Raw genomic sequence first — 15,426 nt, forward strand, 5'->3', positions numbered from 1 at the left:
GCCGTCTGCCCGTGGTGGCCAGGCTGCCCAGGGCAGAGAGTGGGCTGAGCAGGCCGCATCTGACATAGAGACACCATAGACCCAGGTGACTTGGGGGCATGGAGGGGAGCCCCAGGACCCAGCGGGATCTAGTCATCTGTGCTCAACGCTGGACACAGGAGGGTATGCACCCCGGGAAGTTGGGGGGCATAGGACTAGGCTGGCTTTGTCTTGCCGTCCTCCCAGGACTGGGACAGTGATGGGGCTGGGCTAGGAGTGGCCATCTGAAAAGCCCAGCTCTGACCGCCACCAAGGAGGGCCACAAGCCCAGGACCTGGGAGGAGGGGCGGGGTGTCCTGTGTCTGTGAGGCAGGTCCTGGGGGTTCACCAGCTCCCAGGTGAGTGCTCTGGACAAGTTCAGCCCCTACGTGGCCCTCACACAGGTGCCACCTGCTGCCCTCCGGGTCCTGAGGTTGGCCCTGGGCTTGAGGACATCCAGAGGAAAGTCACTGTCTCACTGGGGACACACAGTCCAGGTCCTGCAATCATGGGGCGAGGGGCCCTGCGGACCCTCCCCTGGTGAGAGGAAGGGTGACATGGAGTGGGTGGGTGGGGGGCATGGCCAAGCTGGCCACTGGCCGCTGAAGCCAAGATGCAGAGATGCCCAGGAGCTGGGAGGTCACGCCCACCTGCCACACCTCAGAGCCCACCATGTGTGTGTGTGCACCGCCCCCTAGAGGCCGGGGTGTGTGCGTGCGTCCCACCACCCACACCCCCTGTCCTGCGTGTGGAAGGCGTGTACACTCACATGTGAGACATAGCTGGGGCATGATTTCACACGTGGCTGGCATGTGTGCATGCGTGTGTGTGTTTGTGCACGTGTGTGCGCCTCTGGGCCCCATGGCCTCAGGCTTGCCCTTACCAACCCATCACCCCTCAGCTGCAGTCCTGGGGTCAGGCTCCACAGACCCCTGCTCCCGAGTCGATCCCAGCACGGGTTTACTGGGGACTTGAGTGACCCTTCCCTACGGGCGGTGCCCAGCCTCTGGGGGCCACTGCCTGGGCCTGGGCCCCCTCCTCACCACCCCACACCCCCCCGTGACAGAATCGGCTCAGCAGTGTCCCTCCCTTGGGTCCTGTGGGCATCTGGGCTCTCCAAGGACAGACTGAGGGGGTGCCACGTCCCACTGTCTCCTCCCCCTGTGCCTCAGGAGCCCCCGCCTCCCCGGACCTCTGTCCCTCCTGTGAGCCCACACTTTGCCGCTGCAGACAACTCCCAAACCTGGGTGGAGGGCCCCACCATGTGGCCACCTGGCCGTGTGCAGGTACGGAGCCCCAACCTGCTCAGGCTCCCCAACCTGGCGGTGTTTAGACCACGACTTCCTCTCCCTCCTCCCCGTGGATATGAGAGACAGAGACAGAAGAGAGGGCACAGAGACAGCAGAGATGAGAGAGACATAGTGAGACAAAGAAGGAGAGAGAGACAGAGGAGGAGAGACAGAGAGACAGGTAGAAATAGAGAGAGAGACAGAGGCAGAGATGCAGAGACAGGAAGACGGTGAAGCCAGAGAGACAGACAGAGGTGGAAACAGAGAGAGAGACAGACGAGAGCAGAGACGAATGGAGAGATGGCACTAGTGCTGGAGAGACACAGACGCAGAAATTGACAAAGATACGAGACAGACAGCGAGAGAGGAGAGACAGGCAGATGACCAGGGGCTGCGATGGAGGGAGGTGAGCGGGGTCTGTCGTGTTGCCCTGAGACCCCGCTCGCAGGGAAAGCCCGCGTCTGACGTGTCCCTGAGCTCCAGGACACAGTCCCTTCACCCCGCCCTTGGCCCGGTGTCTGTGGGACGATGGGAGCATGGCTACTCCAGAGCTGCTGGCCACAGCACCAGGCCGGCGATGGCCGGGAGCCCCTAGCACCAAGGTCCCAGCCCAGGCCCGGCTCCGCCCTGCCTGGGCCAGGGGAGCTGATGCCGTGGCTGTGGCCCCCTGGATCTGCGGCCCTGGCTCCCAACTGGGCTGGATGCACTCTCCATCCAGGGGGGACACCCCCAAGGTCCCCGCCCCGAGGCGTGGTCCCAAGGCATGGGGCACCCGCCCCGGCCTCTGGGCCTCTTTCCTCTCCTATCAGACGGGGATGTAACCGTGAGCAGGTTGTGACATACAGATCCTCTGGGGCCCAGCACCCTGTCCAGCGGCCGGGTGGCCCTGCTGTGGACAGAGCCACGTGGCCTGCAGGTGGAGCAAGCAGGGAGCAGGCGCGTTCGGGGCTGCCGTCTGAGCCCAAGACTGGACGCCGCCCGCCTTTCTGGGCACCTTTGCTCAGGGCGCCAGGAAGGCCATTGCTTGGCTGCCCCTCCTGACCGAGGTGGACCTTCAGAGACCCAGGAGGTCCTCGCCCCGGCGTCTGGGTCTGGCGTGGACTCATTTGAAGTTCTGGCTAGGAGTTTTGTCCCTAGAAAGCCTCGCCCACTGGCCAACAAGGTCAGGCCTTGTGAAGCCCCAGAACCCCAAGGACCTGTTTGAGCCCCGAGATCAGGAAATTAGGGCGGGGCATCCAGCCCTAGCTCAGCCGAGCCCAGCCAGCCCCAACCCTGAGGGTCCCAGCCCCCCCTAACCCTGAGGGTCCCATCCCCCCCTAACCCTGAGGGTCCCAGCCCCCCCTAACCCTGAGGGTCCCAGCCCCCCCTAACCCTGAGGGTCCCATCCCCCCCCAACCCTGAGGGTCCCAGCCCCCCACCAACCCTGAGGGTCCCAGCCCCCCCCCCCCCTTCCCGCTCTATTAGGACTTTGAAGCCCAGTTCTAGCCTCTTTCTGAACCGGCAGGCTGTGAGCAGGTTATACCGCAGTGGGCCACACGAGGGCGCCAGCCCCACAGGGACCGGGGGACAAGGTGGGCGTTCCCGGCCGCTGGGTGGCGCAGGCCGGAGCTCTGCAGGCCCCCCGGGCAGCGAAGGCCCACCAGAAACAAAAGCGGGTGGCAGCGTCTGGCAGAGCGAGCCGCCCAGCTGGAGCCAGCTGGGGCAGAGGCTCGGAGGGAGCACTGCCATGGGGCCTGTGGGTGTTTGGGGGCCCTTCTGCACCGCATGGCCGTCCCCCGTGCGGGCTCAGAGCTCCTCCCGTCCATCCCCGGGCCAGGCTGCGGCCTCCCCTCTGCATGGTGAGTCAGAGGCACTGCCAGAACCAGGCCGGCTGGGGAGCCTGCTGGGGGCTGCACAGTGCCCCCAGCCCCTGCGCCCCATCCTCACCCTGAACACCCAGGGGCCCCCCTCTGACCCTCTGCACCTCCGCTGCCGCTGTTCCCAAGCACACGCCACCCCCACCCTCCGGACTCATGCACCCGGTTCCCTGGGGGCAGCGAGGAGCCACCTGGCTGTGCTTTAGTCTGTCCCCAGCCCGGCCTGAAGCCCCAGCCACTGCCACCTGTCACCGTGACACAGAACAGGGCCACCGGAGGAGCCGAGCGCTCGCAGACAGCCGCAGGCAAGGCCGGGCGGGAAGTGCGTCTGGGGAGGACGCCCTGTGCCCAGCTAGAGATAGGCGGTGGCGGCACCCCACACAGCAGGCCCCGGAGGCCCGTACCCCATCCCACTGCAGCCGTGGGGTGGCCTCAGGGCCCGGGGCATCACTGCATGCGGCTCTGAGTGGGGGTCTCCACCCCAGCGGCCAGCAAGGGCCAAGGCCGGCTCTTCCGCTGTTTCAGGGCGGCCTGAGGGGCAGAGCCTGGCTCCTGCCACTCCTCTGAGGGCCCTCGGTGTGCGGGGGTCGTGGCCTCCGTCCTCTGGGAACAGGAGGAGCCTGCCTGTGGTCGGCTCCAGGCACCCCGGCTTAACCGGAAGGCCCTGGGCTCTGCCTTTGGGGTTCCCAAAGCTGAGGAGACCTGTCCTCAGGTCCTAGACACGCAGCAACCTTGCTGTTGTGCTCCCTGGGGAGTGGTGACCCTCCCTAGGTCCTGGTCTCCTTCCAGTGGGGAGGCCCCCGTGGGTGGGTGAGCAAGGTGGGACGGGCGTACACCCACACGGTCCTGCCAGCACGGTGGGCACCTCCTGGTCACAAGGGAGCAGGTTGGTGCCCAGCATACCGTCCCCGGCACACATATCCACATAAGGCCTGCCTGGTGACCGCCTGGCTGTGTGCCCCTCCACCCTGAGTTGGAAGCTTTGACTGAGGGTCCTGGGCTGGGAGCCGTGGCTGGTCTGGGGAGCAGGGGTGGCCCTGCCTGTCTGCCGGTCAAGAAGCCCCACCACACCCACCGGAGGCCCTCGGTGCCTCCCAGGGCCGGGGGACATTGATGGCCAACCATGGTAGTCACGGCATCGCCTCCGTATCAAGCCTTGACGTGTGCCCCAGCCTGCGTGTGCCCCCCACATCACAGAATAAGAAAGAGTGGGGGCTGAGCCCTCTCTCCGCAGACACAGCCACCACCCTGAGTTGGGAGTGTGCCTGCGACCCGCCATCCGGGCTCCTGGAGGGCTCGCTGGGTCGCGCCCTAGGACCTGTGTGCTGGTGCTAGGAGCATCCTTAGCGATGACTTCTTTTCTTGGGCATCCGCACCTGCATCTTTATGTTTTTGAAATGGGCACCAATGACCTCTTTTTGCATGTGTGTGTGTGGCACTGGGGATTGAAACCAGGGGCATTGTACCTCTGAGCTACACCCCCAGCCCTATTTTATTTTTATTGTGAGACAAGGTCTCGCCGCCTTGACTCAGAGTCTCACTACTTGCCGAGGGCTGTCCTCAAGCCTGTGTCCCTCCTGTCTCAGCTTCCCAAGTCCTGAGATTGCAGGTGTGTGCCACCACATCCGGCCCAGAACCGATTACTTTTATAACCAGATATTTTTTCAGCTTCAGATTATACATATAATTTGTATGCTTTTTCAATAACAATATCAAGCCAGACACGGCCATCCACTGACTCCCAAAGGTCATCGTGTGCCTGGCACAAAGCTAATAGACAGAGGTGGCTTGGGGGGGGCGGGACCTCTCTTTCACTGTGACCCCCAAGCCCCTCCTCAGAGACACGCAGGGGCTGCCTCTCCGGGCGCCAGCAGGCAGGCGGGGCCGGGGCCAGCTGCTCGGCCCCCTCCCTCCCTCCCTCGTGCCAGCCCCCTGGCCCTGGCACGTGTCCCTTCCATCCCAGGCAGCCAGGGCGAGGTGCTCTGAGCCCGCTCGGCACCAGACAACATCTGGGGCTCTGGGTTTCACGTGCCTGCAATTAGCCGCGCGTGTGCGTGCGTGCGGGTAGTCAGCACGCTCAGGTCCACGTGCCCCACGCCGATTGCGGGCAGAGAGACGGCGGAGGGAAGGCCTCCTCGGGGCGCTGTGCTGCTGCTCCTTTCACGGGCCCCGCGCCCCGTGCGTGACCAGACAAGCCGGCGCCGGCCGGGCCTCCCGGGTGTGCGGGCAGCAGCAGCTCCCCTCGCTTCCTGGGTGAATGATAATATATTACGCGAGTCCCACTGGCGTGGCCGCGGGGGCTGGTGGCGGGCAGGAGAGTGCCTCCCTCCCTCTCGGGCTCCTCTCTGAACTCTGCACTCTCTTCTTTCTGACCAGGAGGCCTGGTCCCCTCCAGGAATCGCAGAGCTCCACCTCCTGTGGGGCAGGGGATGACTCGAACCTTTCACTGGGCGCACAGGCCCTTCCTTTCCCTGGCGAAGCCAGCCTGATGCGGAGCCCTGGGTGAGGGTTTCCAGTGGCAGCTCTCTCCCGAGGTGGCCATCGCACCAGGAGCAGGTGGGGAAAGCACACCCAGAGCCCTTGGGTGCGGCGGCTGCCTGGGCGTCCCTCCCGCGTCGCTGTTTTTTCCGGTTTTGTTCCCTTTGCTGGGTAATGAGAGATAACACGTCTTAATGAAAAATCAATAAATGGTCCCCAGGCTTTTGATGGAGGAGGCGTAAACAGTAACCGAGCCGACCATCCGGAGGAACCAGCACTTTCCGCCTCGGCTACCAAGCCCCAGGCGGTGTGCGCCCTGGCGGGCTGCAGGCTAATCGGATCATGTGTCATGCACCCTTGCTGTCCCCGGAGGCTGGCCGGCCAGGGGGGCATCCTGGAGCCAGGGGGAGAGGTCCTTCCTGTTTCCAGCAGAGCCCCCACCCTGCCGGCACCTTCTGGAAGGGGTCTCTGAGAGGGGGTGGGCCTTCTCTACTGTCGATACCGTCCCTCTGGTCTGTAATGAAGGACTTCTGGGCAGTGGTCAGTCCCCAGGAGAGGACTCTGGCCCTGGGCAGCCCCTCACCACCACAGGGACGGGCGCAGGCAGACCCCCGGGGTGGGCAAGGCCACCCTCAGGTGCTGAGGGCAGTCCTGCAGGCCCAGGGGCATTTCTCAGGGGTGGGAGGAGGTTGGGGGCTCTGCAGGGTGCGGCCCTGGCTCTGCACCCCAGTCTCCATGCAGGGAAGGAGGAAGGCCCAGGGCACGCAGCACTGCCGGCCACCCGCCGCCCAGCGCCTCTGGTGAGCCTCTGCCACCCACCCGGCCTCCCAGAGCCTCCACCCCGACCGGGCCTCCCTGTGTCCTCCGGCCAGGCCTCTGAGCAGGCTGAACATCTGAAAAGTCAGAGGAAAATAATATAAGGCACCTCCTTGACCTGCAAGAGGGGATTCCGGGACCTCTTTTAAAGCAAACTTTTTTCTTTTCTTTTTTTCCTTTTTTTTTTTTTTTTGGTGGTACTGGGGTTCCTGGAAACCCTTCTACCTCCGAGCTACACTCCCAGACCTATTTTATATTTTTATTTGGAAACAGGGTCTCCTAAGCCAGCGCGGCTGGCTTCGAACCTGCGCGATCCTCCTGTCTCCGCCTCCCAAGCGCGGGGATTACAAGCGTGCGCCACCATGCCCGGCACTTTTATTACTATTTTGAAACAGTGTCTGAGGGGCCTGCCAAGTTGCCGAGGCTGGCCTCGAACCTGCGATCTTCCCATCTCAGCCTCCCCGTACAGAGATTACAGGCACGCACCGCCACGCCGGGCACACTCTGAGCGGTCTTGCCTGGGTTTCTGGGTGGACTGGGTCTCCTTTCTTTGGAGGGTAGCCCCGTGGGAGCTGCTTCACACTGTGGTTTCGTGGTTAGCCCCTGAGCCTGCAGGCTGCTTTCCAGACAAGCACCCACCCATCTGGCCAGCACCCGCTCTCCTGTGTCTTCTTGTTGGTGACCACCCAGCAGCGTCTGCTCCCTTGGGGATGAGTGACCTTGATGAGAGTCTCCTGGGCTTGCCGGACACTTCTGCATCTTCTTCCAAGAAATTTGACCCCACCGCCCCTTTTTGAATCAGTGTGCGCGTGCGTGAGTGTGCATCCGTGCGTGCGTCCTTGGATTTTTTACTACTGACCCCTTATCAGATGTGTGATTTGCATAGATTTTTCTCCCTCTGAGTTGCCCTCTCGGACTATTGGTAGTGACTTTTGGTAGGCAAAGATGTTTGTTTTTTATGGTACTGGAGATGGAACCCAGGGGCATTCTACCTCCGAGCTACACCCCCAGCCCAATTTTTTATTCTTTGTTTTATTTATTTATATTTTTGCAGGTCTGGGGTTGGAACCCAGGGGCATTCAACCTCCGAGCTACACCCCCAGCCCAATTTTTTATTCTTTGTTTTATTTATTTATATTTTTGTAGGTCTGGGGATGGAACCTAGGGGCATTCTACCTCCGACCTACACCCCCAGCCCTATTTTTTATTCTTTATTTTGAAACAGTACAGCTGAGGTTGTCCTTGAACCATGATTCTCCCATTTCAGCCTCCCAAATGCTGGAATTACATGCGTGCACCACCACACCCGGCTCAAAGCTTTTAATTCTCATAAAGTCCACTATCTCTTTCCTCTTTTGTCGCCTGTGCCCTGGGTGTCACCTCCGAGAGGTTACTGCCAAATCCAGTGTCATGGAGCTGGGATTCTTATTCCTTACATAGGGGCCTTTGACTCAGTTTGAGTTGACTTTTGTGTATGGTGTGAGGTAGGGGTCCTGGTTTCTTCTTCTGCAAGTGAGCAACCAGTTTTCCTAAGGCCGTTTGTCGGAGTCGTTTGACCATTTTGTGTGGGTTTATTTCTGGTCTACTGGTTCTGTGATTTTTGCAGGGTATTCTCACACGCATTTCAGCAAAACCCAGGGCAAGGTTTGCAGTCACAAGCTGCCCCCCTCCAGGACAGCACTTCACCAGGCTTTCCTGAGTGTGTGTGGAGATTGCACACGTGTGTGTAGGTGTATGGTGTGTGTACACGTGTGTGCACATGGTCAACCCTGAGGTATTCATCTTCTTAGTGGTTTTCCCTGAGGGCAGCACCCCCGTCGGCCTGGCCAGTCCCCTCTCTGACCATTGTCTGGCTCCCGGTCACCCTACAGAGCTGTCCTGAATCTCTGCTGCTTCTTCAGTGTGGACCTCTGAGCAGCGGCCCTGGGGGCCCCAGAGGGGCTGTAATCTCAGCCAAAGCTGCAGTGGCTTTACTCCAAGAGCAAATTCAGGTGTTGATGCTGGCTCTGGGCCACGTCTGCATAGGATTTGGATAAATATTGCCAGCGCGCTAGCTTCTAAGTGGCCCTCTTGCCGCTCCGACAGCAATATCTGTCTGAGAACCCCTTGTTTATAAAACAAGCTCTCTGGCCTGATCATCTGAAGCAGGTTGGAGTCAATATTCGAGCATACTTATGCCTGGAAACGTCTGGGGTTTGCTCAGGAGGTGACAGCTGGCCTCGCTGTGGACTCAGGGGCGAGGATGTGCGGATGCAAGGAGGTAGAGGGTGGGGCATTGGAAAGGCACGGTCTGGCCAGCCGGGGGCTCCGAGCTGCCCGCCATGAGGTTTTACGGTGTCGCTTACAGGCTGCAGGAACCATCGAAGGTGCTCCAGTGAGTGACCAAGGAAGAGTGTGTTTGGTGAAATCACTGTTGTAAAATAATGATCAGGGAAGTGTGGGGACGCCCGGGAAGCCATGAGGCCTTGAGGTCCTCACCCATGGAGGGGTATAGTATGTTTGTAATCCCACATCCCCTGGGAGCGTGGAGGAAGAGATACCGTGGGGCCGGGGGACAATATATTAGACTTGGGGGAAGGTGACAAGAAGTCAGATGGAAGGGGCAGGAAGACAGGCTGAGCCCCAAACCACAGGGATCTATACCTGGACACAGGAAGGGCACCCGGGATGCTGCCAGAAGGAGGAAGACAGAGAGCTGGGCATGGTGGGACGTGCCTGTTATCCCAGTGCTTGGGAGGTTGAGACGAGTATGGCTGCAGGTTTGAGGCCAGCCTTAGCCACCTAGCAAGACCCTCACCCTCAGTAACTCAGTGCTGACCCTGTTTCAAAATATAAATTAAGCAAGACGTGGTGGGCACGCTTGTGATATCAGCATTCGGGAGGCTGAGACAGAAGGGTCGCAGTTCGCAGACAGCCTCAGTTACATAGCGAGGCCCTTTGCAACTCAGTGAGACCCTGTTTCAAAATAAAGAATTAAAAATGGGGCTGGGGGTGTCACTTGGAGGTAGAATGGCCACCCCTGTAGCATAAAAAAAGAAAGAAAAAAATAATTTAAAAATAGGGCTGGGGGTGTCACTCAGAGTTAGAACCCTCCCCCTGGTTCCATCCCCAGTACCGAAAGAAGAAAGAAAGAAAGAAAGAAAGAAAGAAAGAAAGAAAGAAAGAAAGAAAGGAAGGAAGGAAGGAAGGAAGGAAGGAAAGGGGGGGAGGGAGGGAGGGAGGAAGGAAGGAAAGAATAAAAATTAGGGCTAAGAGGGTAGCTTGGAGGTAGATCCCCTTGGATCCATCCTCACTACCGCAAAAAGAAATATATATTATAGATATAGATATATAAACTAAAATTGGGCTGGGGGTATAGCTCAGATGCAGAGTGCCCCTGGTTTTAATTCCTGGTACCACTACCACCCAAAAACCAAACCAAACCAAACTAAACAACAACAGAGAAGGGCTAGGCCCGGGCTGGGGAGAGCGGCCCCCGCCTGGCTGTCCTGAGAGGAGCAGGGTCAGGGAGGAAGCGGTCCCTCTAGAGGAGGCTCCGCCCCTCGGGGCCCCCCAATCCAGTCCTGCAGCCCCTCCTGGCTCCGTGGTGGGCCTTGGGCGACTGCAGAGGTGCCTGGAGCTCATGCAGTTCTTTTTCTGGAACAAACAGCTGGCTTAAGTGCTGATATTGCCCGGAAGCTTTGCAGCCGGGGTGGCCCAGACCCCACAGGAGCCCTCCAACAGCTGGGCTGGGGCTTTGCCCATAGGCCGAGGGGAAGCCGTGCAGGGGCCGGGGGCTTGGAGTGGTCCTGAGGGGCCGAGAGCCCAGCTGTCCTGGGGAGGGTCGCCTGGTGTATCTCAACTCCTGTGCCCTGACAGCTTTTATCAGACCTGCTGGTAAGCATCACGCCCTCTGCCTCTGGCCTGGGAGGTCGTGCCCCCATAATGGCCACGCACACCACACGCCGACTCCCGTTGGTGGTTGTTCTTATCTAAAAGCAAACTGGGTTATAAAGCGGGATGGCTCTTAGGAGATGCCTCCCCAGGGCCTGGCACCTCCCCTCAGGAGCATCGCCGCCCGTGGCGTGGTCCTTAGACAAGGCCCAGACTGCAAAAACCATAAAGAAAAGACTGACACGCCTGCCACCCCCAGCCCGGGTCACGCGGAAGTCAATGACTTCTCAGTGACGGGGCTCCATGCATACAGTAATGGTGAGCCAGAGGCCAGGAGATGTTTTGGGGAAAAGGATTCACATCCGGAACCTTCAAAGGACTGCTATGCCCCCAGGGAAAGTATAGATGCCCACGGGGAGGCCGGGGAGCCGGTCGGGCAGGCCCAAGGCCCTCCACACTTGGTTCCCTCCTGTCTCCCCCGCTTAGGAGACATGGGGGACGGGCTGCCAGGAGACCTAGGCCCAGGGCAACCCTACCGATCATGAATGTGGATCCAGGACAGGGCAGGCGCACGGGACACGGTTTTGTTTCTGTGTGCCTGAGCGGGCGTGTTCAGAGAGGAATTGGCTGCTTGTGTAATTACATTTAATAATAACCGAGAAGAATCCAAAGTTTTGCATCCTGCTGCTGGGACTATAAATGGTGCTGTCCTTGTGGGAAACAGGATGGAGGTTCCTCAGAGTGTTAAAAAGAGAATCCCCCATGTGATCCAGCAATCCCATTTCCATGCATCTCCCCAAAAGAATTGGAAGCAGGTCTCAAAACGGGGTTTGCACACCCGGGGCCCCAGTGGCACCTGCAATTCTCCAAGAGGCAGAAGTGGGCCAGCGACCCTGGATGAATGGCAGATTAAAGTTGCAGTCTATCCATGCAGTGGAGTATTATTCAGCCTTAAAAAGGAAGGATATTCTGACATATCGGGGGACACGCGCAGGCCAGTCGCAGACGCACAGACACTGCACAGTGCCGCTCACGAGGGGCGTCTACAGTGAGACCCCTGGAGGCAGGAGGCAGCGTGGCCGGACCAGGGGCTGGGCTGTCAGCGTTGGCAGGGACAGAGCTTTGGGTTGGGAAGATGAGGACGTACCGCGGGTGGGCAGTGGTGACAGCAGTGTGTATTGAGATCTGAGCACTTTACGAGTGGTTAAAATGGGAAATCTGTTTTGAGCATTTTACTTCTATAAAAGCAATCATTATTAAAAAAAAAAACTCCAAGCCGGGCGCAGTGGCGCACGCTTATAATCCCAGCATTCGGGAGGCTGAGGCAGGAAGATCACAGTTTGAGGCCGGTCTTAGATACTTGGTGAGCCTCTGCGACTCAGTGAGACCCTGTTTCAAAATAAAGAATAAAAAATTGGGCTGGGGGTGTCGCTCGGAGGTAGAATGCCCCTGGGTTTCATCCCCAGTACCTCAAAACAAAACTAAACAAAACCCAAAACAAAATACTCCCATAATACAGAAACTAGGGACAGCATTGTGTGCCGAGAGGGGCTGGCAGGAGCCCAGGTGCCTGCGATGCTGGGGCCACTTGATAGGCCTCAAGGACTCAGGGGGCCAAGCCCCCGCCAGGACGAAGGGCGGTGGGAGACGGGGAAAGGAGTGGGCTGGGCTGGGCCGGGCCGCCCGTGCCTCGGGCCTCCCGGTCTGGCGAGGAGCTGGCCTGGCCATGTGCAGGAGCCGAATTGGTGGCACCGACTCATGGGGCCCACGCCCCTCCTCACCTTCTCGGATCCCAGTGGCCACCTGCCTTCTGTCCCCGGCAGGCCTGGAGGCCACCCTGCCAGGCGCTGAGGGACGAGAGCGGGTTGTGCTGCGGCTGCCCGCCCCCCAGGGCGAGAATCGGACTTCAACAGAAAGTCACAGCCTTGGTCAGTGCTGTGTGGGCCCAGGCCAGTGTGATTGTGTGGGGCACCAGAGGAGGAGGGTCCCTTGTCTGGTGACCCAGCTGGGCCTGGGGAGGGAGAGTCCTGTGCTCCCCACGGGCAGACCCTGCTCCAGGCCTCCCGTGAGCTTCTTCAGTTCTTGCTATGAATTAGTGTCGTGGAGAGACAGGTCCGCTGCCCTGTACCTCCCCTGCCACAGGTCTGTGTTCTCCAGGTGCCCGCTGGTCCTCCCCGCCGGGTGCCCGCCTGGCCGCCCATCCATCAGTCCACCTGCACAGAGGAAGAGGAGGAAGAGGAGCCACCGGGGCGCAGAGAGCAAGGCCCAGCCCAGCCCTACGTTTGCACCGTGCACCTGCTCCGTCTCTCCCGGGATCCCCCATGGGCAAGACGGGGTAAGGGTCCCCAGCAGCCTTGGTGGCCATTCTTCTCCCAAGGTGCCCACCCCATTTCTCCTGACTCCTGGGAGTTGGGTGGCCCGGACTTGGCTTCCCTGAGCTGAGATAGGCTCTGAGCCTCCCGGGGCCTCGTCTCCCTTGGCCGCTGCCTGGCTTCTAGATACTTTTTCTCCCCCAGTAACAACCGTGGTAGGAGACTAAAGGCGCAGAGGTCGCCCGCGGGTGCGTGGGTGAGTTTGTCTCACCCAGTGGGGAAACTGAGGTCCCAGCCCCCTCCCTTAGTCCTCTGTCTTAGCCAGGTGGGACGGGGTCCCGCAGGTGGCTGGACCCTGGCGTAGCTGAGGGCAAATTTATTAAAACGAGCTTTGGATCAAAGCGGGCCAGCCTGGGCGTCCGCCAAGTTTACCCCGGGCCCCCAGGTAATCACACAGCAAATAAGCCCTGTCTAAATATCACCAGCAGCCAGGTCAGCAGTACGTGCCGCCGCCTGGAAATGTCAGGGCGCGGGGGGTGCGGCGGGGGCTCCTCTGAGCCTGAGATTAGCCCAGCACCTGAGCCGCCGGCGCCCACCTCCTGCCCCCAGCCCCGACACACGACCTGCCGGGGACCTCCGCCAGCCCCGCCGGTTCCCGTGGGAAGGAGGTGAGCGGAGGTCAGGCCGAGTGGGGGGCAGTGGAGCATGGCCGAAGCGGGCAGACACACATCCTGACCCTGACCGGAGCCCGTGGCGGGTGCTGGCCAGGGCTGCTGTCGGGAGGACGACACTCCACGCGCTGCGGGGCTCCCCAAGGCTCCCCGAGTCTCAGTTTCTCCACCTGGGCCAGGGAGGCCGTTATGGTGCCTCGGGGCCCGGCCCTGGAGCAGGGTGGTCACAGCAGTGGCACCAGAGTGGGGCGGTCGAGAGCGGGGCTCTGCTGCTCGCAAGCTCTGAGCACGCCCCCTCTCGTGCCTCGGTTTCTACCTCTGGCGTTCCCACTCCAGGCATAGCCTCCTCGGGAGCACAAATAGGGTAAATAAGGATGTCTCCAGGCATCACGAATGCCTTAGTGCTTACTGATACCCTGGGGGACAATATGGCTCCCACGGTACCCTTCCAGGGAGCAGGAACCCCACTGCATTGCCCCTAAAGTCTCCCCAGCCCGGGGGGCCGCAGGTGCCAGGGGGAAGGAAGGCTGGGGGCAGGACACGGGAGGGGACCCCTCTGTCTCAGGAAGCTCCCAAATCCAGGCCCGAGGGCTCAGGGCGCCATGTGGATGGCCAGCCTGGAGAGGCTGGGGCTGAGCAGACTCTCTGGCCCAGAGGAGTCTGGCCTGGCAATCCAGTCGTCTCAGGGTACACAGGGGTCTCTGCTCAGTTTCCCTGACTCCTCTCTCCCTCGTCCCCTTTAGCCGCCCGGCCGGGCACTCACAAGCTGAGCCTCCGCCCCCGGCCTTGAGGAGCGGTGAGGCTGGGGACCCCTCTTCCCCTTGCGGGGCCTCCTTCGTGCGTGGGACAGGCTCCTGCTGCCTGTCCAGGGCCCGAGGGCCTGGCCAGCGTGGTGTGCTCCCTGGACGCAGAGTGAGGCTGGCCCCGTGTTTCGGCCACTGTGTCTCTGCAGACATCGGAGCCCCGCACGGAGGAGGCAGGAGGTCCTGGGTTGGGGTCCTTGTGTGGGGCCCCCACCCACACCTGTGTGTGTGTGTGGAAACGGGGTGGGCAGACGAGGTGAGGGCCCAGGAGCCCTGGACTCCAGCTCAGCGCGGGGGCCACGACCCCTCCCGCCGCCGAGGCGAGGCAGGGAGCTGCTGGGGGCGGGCAGTGGGCTTGCAATTAGATGTGACGGCTGTCGAGGCACAGCTGCGGCCTGAGGGTCTGCGTGGGCGACTATTGTGAGCCGAATGTCGCCCTGGCGCTTTCCACCGGCTAATTTGTCAGAGGCTGTCAAGAGCCCGGGGGAGGGGGCGGCGGGCAGGGGCCCGGGGTCTGAGTCACTGTGCGGGGGCGAGGCGGGGCCTGGAGAGGGATCGAAGGGGACCAGGAGCACCTGGCAGGGACCCAAGGCCGGCGGGGCTGGGGCCACGACTGAGGGCGGGGAGACAGGAACCAGGGTCGCCCGTTCCTCTCCAGCCTGTGGCTAGTCAGGCCTTGCAAGCTCTTTCCATTCCACACGGACACGTGTGTTCGTGTGTGCGTGTGTGGACATGTAATGCATGCACACCACTTGTATGAACTTTGCAAGAGCCCACACACCATGCATATGCTTTTGCACGCAGCCGTACATTTCGTGCTCACACAATGCACATTCATACGCATGCTCATACAGCACACACCAACACACTCACACACATGTGCACGCTCACACAGCACGCATTCGCACACAGTGCCCGCACACCAAACATGCACATGTGTGTGTACATTGCGTGCTCACATAACACACACATGTACTTTGCACACATGTGCATGCACACTCGATACATTCACGCCCACACTTGCACACATGCACACATTCACGTGAGCACACACTTGCACACGCATGCACCCTCATATACTGGCCATTCACACACACACATCGAGGGGTCCTAGACCAGGCCGCGTGCACAGTGGGCCGCGCCACCCAGCATCTGCACGGCCAGGCGTGGGCTTCCAGGAGGTGTGGGCAGCCTTGCCTACCTGCAGGCGAGGTCCTGCTTGCCAAAGGAATGGCCAGCGAGCAGAGCTGCAGTGGGCTCTCCCTGGCCAGGACCCAGCCGCCGGGCTGCTGCAGCCCCCACCTGGTCCA

The sequence above is a fragment of the Muscardinus avellanarius genome (assembly GCF_963383645.1).
Source record: "Muscardinus avellanarius genome assembly, chromosome: 1".
Taxonomy (NCBI): Eukaryota; Metazoa; Chordata; class Mammalia; order Rodentia; family Gliridae; genus Muscardinus; species Muscardinus avellanarius.